At 41.2% G+C, this 15,639-nt stretch overlaps 1 protein-coding gene across 1 annotated transcript in view; it reads right to left on the reverse strand.

Moving 5' to 3' along the window:
* CYFIP1 (cytoplasmic FMR1 interacting protein 1) overlaps positions 1-6,506 on the reverse strand; it is a 107,754-nt gene extending 101,248 nt beyond the window's left edge. The window contains 1 exon segment of the mRNA XM_025272633.2: positions 6,357-6,506. The gene's annotated coding sequence lies outside the window, so the exon portion shown is untranslated.
* Positions 6,507-15,639: the final 9,133 nt, after the last annotated feature.

Genomic DNA, 15,639 nt, shown 5'->3' on the forward strand with positions numbered 1-15,639 from the left:
TGGAAAATCCCATGGACGGAGGAGCCTGGTGGGCTGCAGTCCCTGGGGTTGCTAAGAGTCAGGCACAACTGAGCGACTTCACTTTCACTTTTCACTTTCATGCATTGGAGAAGGAAATGGCAACCCACTCCAGTGTTCTTGCCTGAAGAATCCCAGGGACAGAGGAGCCTAGTGGGCTGCCGTCTATGGGGTCGCACAGAGTTGGGCATGACTGAAGCAACTTAGCAGTAGCAGCAAGGTGGATATTATTTTTTTTAAAAAGGAAAATAACAAGTGTTGGAGAGGATGTGAAGAAATTGGAATCCTTGTGCATTGCTGGTACACAGAAATGCTGGCAAAGCTGCTAAGGAAAATAATATGACAATTGTTCAAAGAAATTAAACGTTTAATTACCACATAACCCAGCAATACCAGTTCTGAGTATATAACCAAAAGAACTGAAAACAGCATCTCAATAACATACACCAATGTTCATAGTTATATTAAGCCATAGCAGTGCTTAATTGGTGCCTGGAATAGTCAAGTTCATAGACAAGAAGTAGAATGGTTGCTACTAGGAGCTAGAGGAATGAGAAAATGGAGTTAGTATTTAAATGGGTCAAGACATAGAAAACAAACTTATGGTTACTAAAGGATAAGGGGGGAAGAGATAAATTAGGAATTTGAGATGAACAGATATACACTACTATATATAAAATAAACAAGGACCTACTGTATAGCACAGGGAAATATAGTAAATATCTTATAATAATCTTTATAGATTGAAAAATCTAAAAAAAAAAATAGACCTGTGTATGTATGTACACACGTGTATGTGCATATATATATGTATATACATATACATGATTCCACAAAAAAAAGTGATTCCATCTTTTAAAAGATGGAATCACTTTGTATATCAGAAACATTGTAAATAACTATACTTCAATAAAATAAATAAGTGCAGAGGTTCAATTTAGGATGAAGACAGAGTTTAGGGGATGGATGGTGGTGATGGCTGTACAACAATGTAAATGTACCTAATGTTACTAAACTGTACATTTAAAATGATTAAAATAGTAAATTTTAGGCTATTTATATTTTATTATAGTAAAAAAAATTAGACAATATATCCCCAATTTATTTTTTTTAACATTTTTTCAGCTACTGCAGTTTATTTCCCCCTTCATAGAAATATTAGAGTCAGTCTGTCTTTTATCTATAAAAACAATCTGCTGTGACTTCTGTGACTTCTAATAATTAAACAAAAATATCTTATGACCCAGCAAGAACACTTCTAGATTTCTATCAAAAAGATATTATAACATAGGCCTGCATAAAGACTTGAACATGAGTCTTCATAGCAGCAGTTACTCACAACAGGCAAAAAAAAAAAATGAATTTAATGAATGGTTAAACAAAATGTAATATATCCATTCAATGGAATACAAAGCAACAAAAAAGGAATGAAATGCTGGTACATACTAGACCAGAAATAAACTCCAAAAACACTATGCTAAGTGAAGAAAGTTACACATAAAGAACACAAATTGTACACTTTCATTTATATTAAATGTCCAGAAATGGCAGATCTATAAAAGAAAGCACGTTAGTGATGAGCAGGAATAGGGGCTAGGAATGGAGATTAACTGTAAAAGGTCATGAGCAACCTTTTTGGAGTGATATGTATGTTATGATGGTGCTGTTCAACTCCATAAATCTACTAAAAATCACTGCACACTTAAAGGAGGTAATTTTATGGTATGTACATTGTACCTCAAAATAAAGTTAAGATATTTTTTTCCTGCAATATTTTACTGGAATTGTGTTAAACCTCTAGATCAACTTGGAGGGAAGTGACATCTTTACTATGTTGAGTATTTCAACTCATGCCCATACATGCCTCTTCATTTATTTACATGATCTTTGACTCATTCATTAGCATTTTGCAGTTTTCAGCTTATTGATCCTGTATGTGTTTTATTAAAATTTATATCTAAGTATTTGATTTTTTGAAGCTGCTGAAAATGGTTATTTTTAAACATTTTAATTTCTAAATGCACACTGTTGGTATATAGAAATAAGACTAACTTACATGCATTAACTGTATTTTGTGACCTTATTAACTTCACATACTAATTCTGATAGTTTTTTCATAGATTCCTTGGATTTTCTATGTCAATAATACCATCTGCAAAAAGGGACAATTTTCTCATTCCAATCTGCCTTTTATTTATTTTTCTGATCTTATTGCCCTGGCTAAAATAAAGTTTTTTAATTATTATATATATGCTATTAATCCATGCTCTATTCCTTTGGTTGCAAAAATTATGAAGAGCTAGGACAAGATATATAAAAGCTTTAGAAGCCAAAGTATGAATATTTACAATACATTCCTATATATACTATCTCCTTTGATTTCGTAACAATCTAATAGGTACTTTTTCCATGTTACCAAAGAAGAAAAATGGTCAAAGGTAGTCCAACCAACATACCTATCAGGGCTCAGGTGATCATATTATAGCAGACATATATAGTAGCTTTGCCAGGACCCAACTTGATCTCATTTGCCAAAGTCCCAGGCACTGACTGAGCTGACCCCTCTATAAACTAGTAGTATTAAAACACAGATCAAAAGCCAAGACACAAGACTGTCACACACTGAGAGGGGTTGAAGGAACACTGGCCCAACAAAGGAGTAGAGGCAGTGATCCTGGAGTGGTACCTGAGCAAGCACAGTGCCTTCAAAAAATCATAGGCGAGTGATTCAGTAAGTGTATGAGGGTCAGGTCCCAAGGTCTAATATTTTGGAGAAAGCATCTTTGGCAGCTTCTTTCTAGTTTTTAACTTACTAGTCAGAAGGCTCGATTCAAAGTCTGGCTCTTATCAGGCATGCTAACTTTAAAAAAAAATTATTTATTTATTTATTTGGCTGTGTTGGGTCTTATTAATAGTTGTGGCATGTGAACTCTTAGTTGAAGTATATAGGATCTAGTTTCCTGACCAGGGATCGAACCCTGGGCCCCTGCATTGGGAGCGAGGAGTCAGCCACTGGACCACCAGAGAAGTCCCCAGACATTTAACAGGCACACACTTAACCTCTTTGTCATTTTCCTCATCCATAAAGTGAGAATAATAATTGCACCCATCTTTGAGGTTGTGAGAATAGTTGGTATGGCGATGGCACCCCACTCCAGTACTCTTGCCTGGCAAATCCCATGGACGGAGGAGCCTGGCAGGCTACAGTCCATGGGTTGCAAAGAGTCAGACATGACTGAACTGCCTTAACACGCACGCACACAAAACAACACTGAAGCAAAGGAAGTACTCAAGAAATGCTGCTGTTCAGTCACTAAATCATGTTCGACTCTTTGCGATCCCATGGACTAAAGCATGCCAGGCTGCCCTGTCCTTCACTATCTCCCAGAGTTTGCTCAAACTCATGTCCATTGAGTCGATGATGCCATCCAACCATCTCATCCTCTGCTGCCCCTTTCTCCTTCTGCCCTCAATCTTTCCCAGCATCAGTCTTTTCCAATCAGTAGGCTCTTCACATCAGGTGGCCAAAGTACTGGAGCTTCAATTTCAGCATCAGTCCTTCCAATGAGTATTCAGGATTGATTTCCTTTAGGACTGACTGGTCTGGTCTCCTTGCTGTTCAAGGGACACTCAAGAGTGTTCTCCAGCACATTTCAAAAGCATGAGTTCTTCAGTGCTCAGCCTTCTTTATGGTCCAGTTCTCACAACTGTACATGACTACTGGAAAAACCACAGCTTTGTCTCTGTCAGCAAAGTGATATCTCTGCCTTTTTTTTTTAATACTCTGTCCAGGTTTGTCAGAGCTTTTCTTCCAAGGAGCAAGCGTCTTTTAATTTCATGGCTGCAGTCACCATCTTAAGTGATTTTGGAGCCCAAGAAAAGAAAACCTGCCACTGTTTCCAATTTTACCTCCATCTATTAGCCATGAAGTGATGGGTCCAGATGCCATGATCTTAGTTTTCTGAATGCTGAGTTTTAAGCCAACTTAAAAGATACATTAGCTTTTATTTAAACCCTCATTCACTTCCAGAATGATAAATCTGAGTATATACATAAAAATATAGACACAAGCACTGAATATGGTAGTTCAGTTCAGTTGTTCAGTCATCTCTGACTCTTTGCGACCCCATGGACTGCAGCACGCCAGGCTTCCCTGTCCATCAACTCCCGGAGCTTGCTCAAACTCATCATGTCCATCAAGTCAGTGATGCCATCCAACCATCTCACCCTCTGTCATCCCCTTCTCCTCCTGCCCTCAATCTTTCCCAGAATATGACGGTGACAAATTCAAACTAATGTCAGTTAACTAGGGGCTGATTAAATAAATGATCGTACATCTAACCATAAGGCACTATACTATACAGTCATTAAAAGGAATGAAGAATATCTGTGCGTATATATAGTATATATGCCAATATAATATATATGCCAACATGTTAATATTTCCAAGATCTTTAAATAATCCAAGAACATTAAGTGAAAAGGTACAATACATGCAATATAATCTTGCTGTCAGAAAAAGAACATACACAAAAATAAAACCTATGCACAGAAAAGGCTACATACTAAGAGAGACTTAGGGAACTGCACTTTTAGTATATGTAGTGGAGCACTGTTTGACTTTTTAATACGCTTAAGTGTTGTAATTCTTCTCATGAATTAAAAGTGTTATTTGAATAGCTCAGGTTGTATCCTAGAGGCACACGTTTTATTTTTTTTTATTTTATTTTATTTTATTTTTAAAGTTTACATAATTGTATTAGTTTTGCCAAACATCAAAATGAATCCGCCACAGGTATACATGTGTTCCCCATGTCTTTACCTCTCAGGGACAAACTAGAGTACGGATGAATCGCAAATGCATTAATTATGCTGAGTGAAATAACCAAACTCAAAAACCACATATGACACTCTGTAAAAAGCAAAACTGTAGGAATGGAGAGCAGATCAAGGGTCAGGAGTGGAAAATGGAGTTGCCTACAAAAGGACAGAAAGGAGTTTAGGGGGTGATAAAACTGCTCCGTATCTTGACTGTGGTTGTAAGTCACCAGACACTAAGCATTTGTTAAAATTCAGACTGTTTATCATAAAGTCAATATTACTATATGTCAACTTAAAATAAATTTAAATAAACACACAAAAACACTTGGCGAGTAACTTTTCTTTGAGGGACGGATGAGCATACAAATGTATGTTTTAATACCGGAAATGTTTTCCACATTTCCCTGTTCACCTCTGGCATAGAGATGCCGCTGCGTGAAGACAGTGTTTGGCACCATCTTCCTAAGTGAATTTCCATAAACGCAAACTTAACGTGGCCCACATTCATTTAAAACTTGATTATTTTCTTCAGGCTCAGCACGGGTAGATCTGCGCTTTACTCGAAAAACCACTGAAGGCCTTCAGGAAGAAGGGACGGCAGGCACCGGCGCGCGGCTTCACAGGCCGAGCGGCCGAGCAGGATTTTCCTGCACGAGCCCGGAGCCGCTAGAGCTGCTGGTGAATTGTCCAGCAAGTAACCTGAGCTACAACACCGAGAACGCTGCTGCTTCAATCACGGGTCATTGACGGAATCACGTTGACAATGGCCAAGAAATACCACCCAACTCACCAAGCTCTGACAAAACAACTGAGCGGCGCGGCGCACAGCACCCTCTCTCTACTCCTGGAAAAGGAAACTCCCAAGTCTTAGACTCCCACAGCAGCGTAGACCGTCCAACACCCGGCTTCATAAGCAATCGCTATCCGGCCGTTCAGACACAACGCTAGGGTGGACGTGCTCCGGACGCCTCTCTCGGCTTAGAAAGCGCTTCTTAAACCCCATTTCCAAATTATTCTCCCACCCACTAAGGGCTGCGAATTAGGAGCACGCATTTGAGGCTTAAAATATACAACTCAATCTGGCTGTGTTGAATCGCACTGCCCACGTAACAATCCGGGCTCCTTAACAAAGCCCCAAACTCCTCTCTCCAAGAATCTGCAAAATGGTCTCGCTTGGTCAGTCTCTCCTCCCCTCAGAGAGGGGCACAAAGCGCGACCTCAGTACAAACCGCCTGCTCCGTACTTTCAAACAATAACTGCAAAATCTCAATGGACCCTCCGCATTGGAACTCCGTCGCGGCCAGGGGCGCTGGGGAATGGCTTCGCGACTCCGAGGCCGGAGTGATCCAGGAGGCCGCGCCGCCCGGGAGGCCGCGCCGGGGAGGTCCAAGTCCCGGCTGCCTGAGGGGCCCCGGTCCGACACCGCCACCTCCCAGCTCCCGGCCGGCCAGGCTCCGAGGGCGGGCCGCGATCCCAACGGGGGCGCGGGGCTGGAAGGGGGCCGCAGCGCTCCTCACCTGGGTCCGCGGCGGCTGCTCGGGGGTCCCGGGCGGGCCCTGGGAGTTTCCTGACCGAGTGAGTCACTCGGGCGGGCCGGGAATGCGCCAGGAAACACCCGGCCTCCTCCCCTTCCTCCCGGGGCGGGGGCTCTCCCGGCTCGGCCCCTTCCTCCTGGCGCTCCTCCCTCCACCCCCGGCCCTCGGCCAGTCGGCTAGCTCTTGGGCGCTGTGCTCCCTCCCTCGACCCCGGGGGCCACAGGCCCCTCTGGCTGTCGAAAATGCTCCTCAGGGAAGGGAACCTCGAGGGCCACCTGCCGGCCTAGGGGACCTCAGCTAGTCCTTGGCACCGCGGGAGGGAGGGAGGTGGGGGCTTCCCAGAGGGAATCGCCCAGCTTGGGCAGTAAACAGAACGCGGAGGGCGCACCCTGTCCTGGGCCTCCGTGAGGTAAGGGCGGCAAGTGAGATGAGCCGCAGAACGAACTTAGGGGGACACCCAGGCGCGATGGCCTGGCGCCCCGCAACCAAGGAGGAGGTACTCACTCACACCTGAGCTCCGCGGGCGGGAGCCTGCAAGCGGCCAGGTGCGGGGTGCGACTGGGACTCGCTGCCAGAACCCGGCCAACCGGGAGAAAATGATCCTGTTTGGCCTCTGAAGTGATCGCGTGTCCCCTCTGAGCCAGGAGCAAAGGCGTGCGCAGATTTGTGGGAATGGCTGAGAGCAGAAATCTGACGAACTAGCCCCCAAACACAATCTTGAGAGAGGCCAAGTGGAGTAAGCTTGTCACAAGCATGTTTGGGAGAAATTTTTCCCTAAACTACCCCCGCTCCCCATCACCACCACCACCTCCCCAACCTGTCCTAAGGGAGAGCAATAAAGATGAGCAGCAGGTATCAGGCCATTAGCTTTTGAAAACCACAAGAAGTTTCATTATCTCCTGGCTGTCTTCTAGATGATGCAAAGTTACAGCAAATGAATCCTGACTAAACCAAAATCTACCAGTTGTCTAAATATTCAGAGACCACTTTTTCCAGAAGCACCTGGAGGTCCCTCACTCCAACATGGGTTTTGAGTGACTTTCTGGTTCCCAGCTAGTCCACACATTTTCAGCCCAGGGCTGAGTCTCAAAGTTAAATTCCCAAGGGCTGTTTCGTTTTTGTTTGTTTTATGCTGTAAGTGAAGTGGTGAAATACATGGTCAAGGTATAGTGTGATAATTTAAAAATACTGTAACCCCCTAGAGCGATTAATGAAAAATAAGCAATTAAAAAATCCAAGAGAGGAAATTAAATGGAATGCTAAAATATAAATCCGAAGAAAGCAAAGAAAGAGCAAAAAGCACATAAGTAACAAAGAGCAAGCTGTTAGACTTAAATCCAACTGTATTAGTAATTACATTAAACGTAAATGAACTAAACACTCCAAAGAAATTGTCACATTAGAGAAAAACAGAACCTAAATACATGGCTGTTTAAAAGAAACATACCTTAAATATGAGGACACAAAGAGGTTGAAATTTTAAAAGATGAAAAACCATCTACCATGCCTATGCTAATCATAAAAAAGTCAGTGACTATATTAATATCAAAGTAGACCTAAAGACAAGGAACATGACCAAAAATTAAAAGGGACATTGGGTAAAGATAAATGGGTCAATTAATTCAGAAAAAAAAAATGACAATTTTTAGAGCGTATGCACCAAATAAGCTGTGAAAAATTGATAGTCAGAAGAAGAAATAGGCATACAGATACTCACAATTAGAGATTTAACACCCCTCTCTTAGGAAGTGATGTGACAGGCAGACACCAAAATAAGTACAGATACAGAAAAATTTTAAAGCAGTTGACTGATTTACCCTTAAGCCTCACAAAACAAAACACAAAATATGTTGTATTTGATGACAGATGTTCAAAATATTTATGCTGAACCCTTAAGGTATTACTGAGAAGAATTAAAATTTTCAAATATTATGCACAAAGTATATGTTAGGAAGTAAAACAAATCTCAGTAGATGTCAAAGTGTTGATATCATACAGAACTTTCTCTGACCATCACGAAATTGAACAAAAACGCAATAAAAATAAAACTTTTAAAATATATTTTATTTATTTATTTATTTTATTTTTTAGCTGTGCTGGGCCTTCCTTGCAATTCATGGGCTTCTCATTGCAGTGGCTTCTCTTGTTGCGGATCACGGGCTCTAGGCACTTGGGCTTCAGTGGTTGCGGCACACAAGCTCAGTATTTGCAGCTTGGCTCTAGAGTAGGCTCAGTAGTTGTGGTGCATGGGCTTTATTACTCTGGGGCATGTGGAATCTTCATGGACCAGGGATCAAACCCATGTCCCCTGCATTGCCAGGTGGATTCTTATCCACTGTACCACCAGAGAAGTCCAAGATAACTTTTTAATGCCCAAATATTAGATAACTAAATAATACACTTCTGAATATTCTTTCGATCAAAAAAGAAATCACAATGGAAATTGGAAAATATATTGAACTAAATAATGATGAAAAAAATAAAAATTTGTGAGATGCAGCTAAATGAATGCTCAGAAGGAAAGTTAATATATCAAATACACATAGTAAAAAACAAGAAAAGTTTAAAATCAATTACCTTAACTTCTACCTCAAAAAAGTTAGAAAAACAGAAGCAAATTAAATTCAAAGAAAGTATAAGTAAAAAAATAATAAAGATAAGAACAGAAGTCAATAAACTAGAAAACAGATGAACAAATAAGAACATCCACCTCCGCCCCCACAGGGATAAATTAGGAGTTTGGGATTAACAGGGGCTTCCCTAATGGCTTCCTTTCTGTGGCTCAGAAGGTAAAGCATCTGCCTACAATGCAGGAGACCCCGGTTCGATCCCTGGGTCGGGAAGATCCCCTGGAGAAGGAAATGGCAATCCACTCCAGTAATTTTGCCTGGAAAATCCCATGAATGGAGGAGCATGGTAGGCTACAGTCCATGCGGTCACAAAGAGTCGGACACGACTGAGCGACTTCACTTGGTCCCTAATAGCTCAGTTGGTAAAGAATTGGCCAGCAATGCAGGAGACCCTGGTTCCATTCCTGGGTTGGGAAGATCTCCTGGAGAAGGGATAGGCTACCCACTCCAGTATTCTTGGGCTTCCCTTGTGGCTCAGCTGGTAAAGAATCCATCTGTAATGTGGGAGGATTCAATCCCTTCTGCACTGGTAGAAGAAAACAATTGAATCTGTAATTTAAAACCATCCCATAAAGAAAATCTCCAAGGGTGTATAGCTCCACTGGTGAATTCTATAAAACATTTAAGAAAGAAGCAACACCAGTTTTACAAAGCCACAGGAATAGTATAATATTGATTTGATGCACAAATAAAGCAATGGAACAGAATAGTAAGAAAAAATCCCTGCTATAGACTGAATGTTTGTGAAACTTCTAGGTGTCATTTCAGGGGACTCCCAGGGGTTCCAGTTCTTTATGTATCAGCACAGAAAGAATTCAGTGAGAGGCAAAGTAGTAGATAAGAAGTGATATTTTAGAATTGGAGACTTGTGAGGCTTATAAGCAGATGAGCGAGAGGGTGCTGCACCCAAAGAACTTAGTGGGCTACAGTTTTATAATCAGAGGAAAGGGGAGGGAGACCACATTCATCCTTATTCTTGAGTAGATGTCAAACTTCCATTGTTAGCTCCTTCTCCATGCTGGGCAAAAAAGTTTTCTTGTCCCTGCATGGTCAAGCCAGGACTGTCATGGCACTGCTGCTAAGTCACTTTAGTCGTATCCGACTCTGTGCGACCCCATAGACGGCAGCCCACCAGGCTCCGCCGTCCCTGGGATTCTCCAGGCAAGAACACTGGAGTGGGTTGCCGTTTCCTTCTCCAATGCATGAAAAGTGAAAAGTGAAAGTGAAGTCGCTCAGTCGTGCCCGACCCTTAGCAACCCCATGGACTGCAGCCTTCCAGGCTCCTCCATCCATGGGATTTTCCAGGCAAGAGTACTGGAGTGGGGTGCCATTGCCTTCTCCGGTCATGGCACTAGGGAATATCATTTCAGGTCTGAGTACAATAATGGTGTTTCACTTTGAAATCTCACTTTTCCATAACTTTTTTTTTTTAATTTGTGCAAAGAGCGTGTTTTAAGGATCATTAACTTACTGAGCTCACAGGACAAAATGTGGGTCTCATGCCATCATTGTTTTATTGTTTTTGTCTCATGCTTCTATTGCGTGGTTTTGCTGCTTAAGAAGCCTGCTTGGTTTTGCGGTTAAGGAAACCTGTAGGTGATCATTAACTTATAGAGGGGCTTCCCTGGTGGCTCAGATGGTAAAGAATCTGCCCGCAGTGTGGGAGACGTGGCTTAGGTCCCTGGGTTGGGAGGATCCCCTAGAGAAGGGAATGGCTACCCACTCCAGTATTCTGTCTGGAGAATTCCAAGGACAGAGGAGCCTGACAGGCTACAGTCCATGGGGTTGCAAGGAGTCAGACACAACCGAGCAACTTTCACTTTTCACTTAACTTGCAGGGGTCTCCCATGCTTTTTTCTTTACTTACAGTCCTCTAGTGGGATTAACTATTTCATTACTTACTTTGTCCCTATCATTTGTGCCTCCTCAAAATTCATATGTTGAAACTTAATACCCCAATGTGTTGGTATTTGGAAAGTGAATATGTAAAGAGAATAGGGCCCTCACAAATAGCATTAGTTCCTGTAGAAAAGAAACCCCAGAAAGATTCTTCATCTCATCCACTATGTGAGGTTACAGGTCTGTGAAGCAGAAAATAGGCTCTCACCAGTCACCAAATCTTCCAGCACCTTGCTTTTGGACTTCCCAGCCTCCAGACTCTGTGAGAAATAAATTTCTGTAGTTTGTAAGCTACCTAGTCTATGATATTCTGCCCAAACAGATTGACAAGCCCACACCTCTATAGTCAGTTGATTTTTAATAAACATACCAAAGGAATTCAATGGACAAAGGGAAGTATTTTTAATGGTGCTAAGTAATTGTATAACTATGTGGAAAAAGTTGATCTCCTTGCCCACATCATACACAAAAATTAATTTGATACAGATCATAGACCTAAACATGAAAGCTAAAGATACAAAGTTTCTAGAAGGAAACTAAAGAGTAATTTTACAACCTTAGAATGTAGGTGGGAAAAGATGTCTTAGAAGAGAAAATGTACTAACCTCTTTGGTCAGTACCTTTAAAAAAAAGTGATAACTGATTTGGTCAGAAATTAAAACTTCTTACCAAAAGACAATGTTAAGACAGTGAAATGCCAGACTTGAAGACAGTCTTGGCACACAGACAACTGATCCCAGAATCTGCAAAGAACCCCTACAAATCAACAATAAAATGCCAACCCAACAAAAATAGGACACTTCAAAGAAGAAACTACTTTGGAAGTCTCTTATCAAGTTTTATATATATATATATATGTATATATATATATACTACATAGCATATACATATGGTATGTAGCATAATCCTACTTATATATATTTACCCAAGAAAAGAAAATTTATGTCTACACAATGGCTTGTACATGAGTAATCAATCACAAAAGCAAAAAACTAGAAACAACTCAAAGAATATAATTAGAAAAGTGGATAAACAAATTGTTGTATATTTGTACAATGGAATATTAATATTAAAAGGGGAAGAATTACTGTCCAAGTATCATCACAAAGAAATTTTACCAGGTACAAAAGATAATATTGGTTGATGTGATCAAGAAAGAAGAGTAGGAAGCTCCAGGTCCTCATTTCCTCACAGAAACATCAAGTAAACATCATACTGACCTCAGTAGCTTTATGAGAACTCTAGAAACCAGTTAAAGGATCTGCAGCAGCCAAATGAATGCCCAAGCAAGAAACAGCAGCACTCAAAACATTCCAGACAAAAATTTCATGGCATTTGCAATCACCCTTGCCCACCCCCAACAAAGGCATGCTACAGATAGAGGAAGTCACTTAATTCCTGATCCCTCCCTCAGCGTGAAAGGAAGTTGTCTACAATGTTTCAACTTCTCTGGGGGTTATTGGAGGGACTGGTTTTTGTGTCAGAGTGCTGACTCAGAGTGCTGACAGGAGTAGTGGATTAACTTGGGTATGGGACTGGAGGCTCATGACCGCAGTGTGGTGCCAGGGCATGGTGGAATGCTGCAGGGGCATTTCTGACCTGTATGTACCTGAGGGTAGAGAAGTACGACTGAACATCCAAGGCCCTAAGAAGAAGGCCGAGACTCTTAGGCACATGCGATACTTTGAAAAGCAGCTGTATATGTAGAGGAATTAAGGGTAGGGGAAAGCACACACGCAGGCCCAAGGAAGGTGCAGCATCCAGCAGCTCCGAGAAGACCCTAGCTCTCATACTGCATTGATTAGGGGACTGGCTCCTGCACAGTCAGGCTGCAAAGGCTGGGAGAGGTTTCTGATTGTCCAATGCTTGATTTTCCACAGACATATGACCCATTCAAAGAAGCAATATAAATCTTCAGAAAATGAACCCAAAGAAAGCCTTCAGTTTACTTGACAAACACTTTGAAACAATTTTCTTAATGATTCAGCTTGATGACTTAAGGTGTAACACATACAGAAAACTAAGGAAATCAGGAGGTCAATATATGAACAAAATGAAAATATCTGTGAGAGAGAAATTATGGAGATCCAGTTTCTGGTCCAGCATATCTGGAGCATGAAAATTGTCAGTGTTCTAACAAGCTAAATGGCCCAAAAATCAGCAAATCTTCTTAGATCCATTAAAGAAGTAAAGTCACAGGGCGTATTGCTGACCCATAAATCAGAGAGACAAACCAGTAGACTCAGGGAATCAAAACACACCAAAGCAGAAACCCAGGAACAGAAACTTCTGTGGGAGCTAGTATCAGAGTAGGAAATCTAAACTGAAACTGATGAATTGCTGGAGGCTCAGTGTGGAAAAGTTTGAGAGTTAAAAACTCCAGAAGGGACCATTCTTAGATGGTGTGCTTGTAATTTTTTGAGTTTTATCTCCAGGAGCCTTCACAGTTACTTACAGTAAGAATTAGAGAAAAAAAGTCCTCTTGTGATTTCAGCAGAGGGAGGGGGAAAGGAACCATTTTGAAATAAACCAGAGCATTCTGTTCCTGACAAAGCCTGCCCTAAAGAGAGCTATCTCAACAACACCTCAACAACTGTCTCAACAACCCTAACTTACTGGAGTTTTTTCAGAGCATAAGCCACCTGGATGAAGGGAAATAATGCCCGCCCTTCCAGACACTCTCTCCCATCTAAAGGAGGAGAAAAGCTGAGAAACACTTGTGAAGTTCACAGCTCAGGGGAACAGTCTCCCTAAAAGACTGAGGACTAGTATTTCATGGTCTGTGGAATCCTACCCCTCCTTACCACCACATCAGTAAATGCCTGTTTACCACAGATTGTTTTATCTAGTACATTGTTTTTGTCTTTCAACAAAAATCACAAGGTATACTATGAGAAGTAAAATATTGCTTGCCATATCAGTAAACAAAGGATGCCACAGTCATCAACAATTGCAGTCCTCCCACAGTGAGCTGCTGGGCCCGGGGAAACTCAGGGAGTAAAGCATGCCTGCCAGCTAACAGCCACCGCACTCAGTCACTCCAGATGCTGAGCCCTGAGGAACCACAGATGTGAAAACAGGGTCCTGGCCCTAGACAGCTGAGGCGCGTATCAAAGGAATGACCAGTGAGCTCAGACTCTTGCATCTGCTCATGTGTAGAAAAGCACTAATTTCCTTAACTTGAGATACCTAGTTTTGTTTTATTAACAGTAGTCTTTTGATCTTACTACCTACCCTTCGCTGCAAAACTCCTGTATATCCTAACTCACCTCTGTTCTCCTTGGAGCAGTTTTCTCGGGGTTACTTGAAATGCTGCCTGTCAGAGTTGAAGTCCTCAGTATGACTGCTGAATAAGGCATAATTCTCATCTTTTAGGTGCATACACACACACACACACACACACACACACGCACAAGTAAAACGTAAAAAACAAACAAAAAGACAAAATAGTTTGAAAAGATCAAGCAAGCATCAGAACAAGACTCAGATATGGAAAGAATGTTGGAATTATCCGATCCGGAGCTTTTTAAAAGCTATGATTAATATTTATTTCTTTATTTGGTCAAATATCATTTGACCATGTATGTGAGGGCTTATTAATGGGATTTTTATTCTATTCCAGTGCTCTGTTTGTCTTTCTTTATGCCAGGACCACAGTTTTGTGATTTACTGTATGTCATAATTACTGCAGCTTTGTAACAAGTTTTTAAAACATTTTTATTCAAAAATTTTTTAAACTTTTATTTATTTAATTATTTTTGCACTGAGTCTCCATTGCTTTGCATGCGCTTTCTCTAGTTACAGTGAGTAGGAGCTACTCTTCATTGCAGTGCTTCTCTCGTTGCGGAGCACAAGCTCTAGAATCAAGACCTTCCGGAGTTGTGGCACATGGGCTTCGTTGCTCTGAGGCATTGTGGAATTTTCCCAGACCAGGTATTTAACCCGTGTCCCATGCATTGGTAGGCAGATTCTTATCCACTGTACCACCAGGGAAGTTCTGCAACAAGTTTTTGAAGTCAACTGTATCTGAAAGAAATATACAGAACACTCCAGTCAACAACAGCAGAACACACATTTTTCTCAAGTGTACAGGAAACTTTCTTGAGGACAAACCACTTTCATCACTTGTGTTTAACATAGGAAGGCCTATTCAGAGCAGTTAGGCAGGAAAAAAGTATCCAAAATGGAAAAGAGGTAAAATCATCTGTTTGTAGATGACATGATCTTACTTGTAGAAAATCTAAGATCGCATTAAAAAAAAAACAAAAACTGTTAGAAGTAACAAACCAAGTCAGGAAAGTTGTAGGATATAAAATCAACACATTAAAAAGTCAGTTTGTATTTACATACACTAACAATCCAGTAAGGAAATTAAGAAAACAATTCCAGTACAATAGCATAAAAAAGAATAAAATACTTAGGAATAACCTAACCAAAAAAAAGACAAAAAGTTTGTATATTTAGAACTACCAAACTTTGCCAAAAGAAATTAAAGACAGAAATATATGAAAAGATCTCTCACTTTCATGGACTGACAGGCAATTTTTTTCAGTTTTGCTGAGATACAAGTGACATGTGTGTGTGTTCAGTCGTGTCTGACTCTTTGCAACCCCATGGCTCCTCTGTCCATGGGATATTTCAGGCAAGAGCCCTGGAATGGTTGCCATTTCCTCCTCCAGGGCTTCTTCCTGACCCAGGGATCAAGCCCGCGTCTCCTGTGTCTCCTGCATTGGCAT

The sequence above is a fragment of the Bubalus bubalis genome, chromosome 2 (assembly GCF_019923935.1).
Source record: "Bubalus bubalis isolate 160015118507 breed Murrah chromosome 2, NDDB_SH_1, whole genome shotgun sequence".
NCBI classification, from domain to species: domain Eukaryota; kingdom Metazoa; phylum Chordata; class Mammalia; order Artiodactyla; family Bovidae; genus Bubalus; species Bubalus bubalis.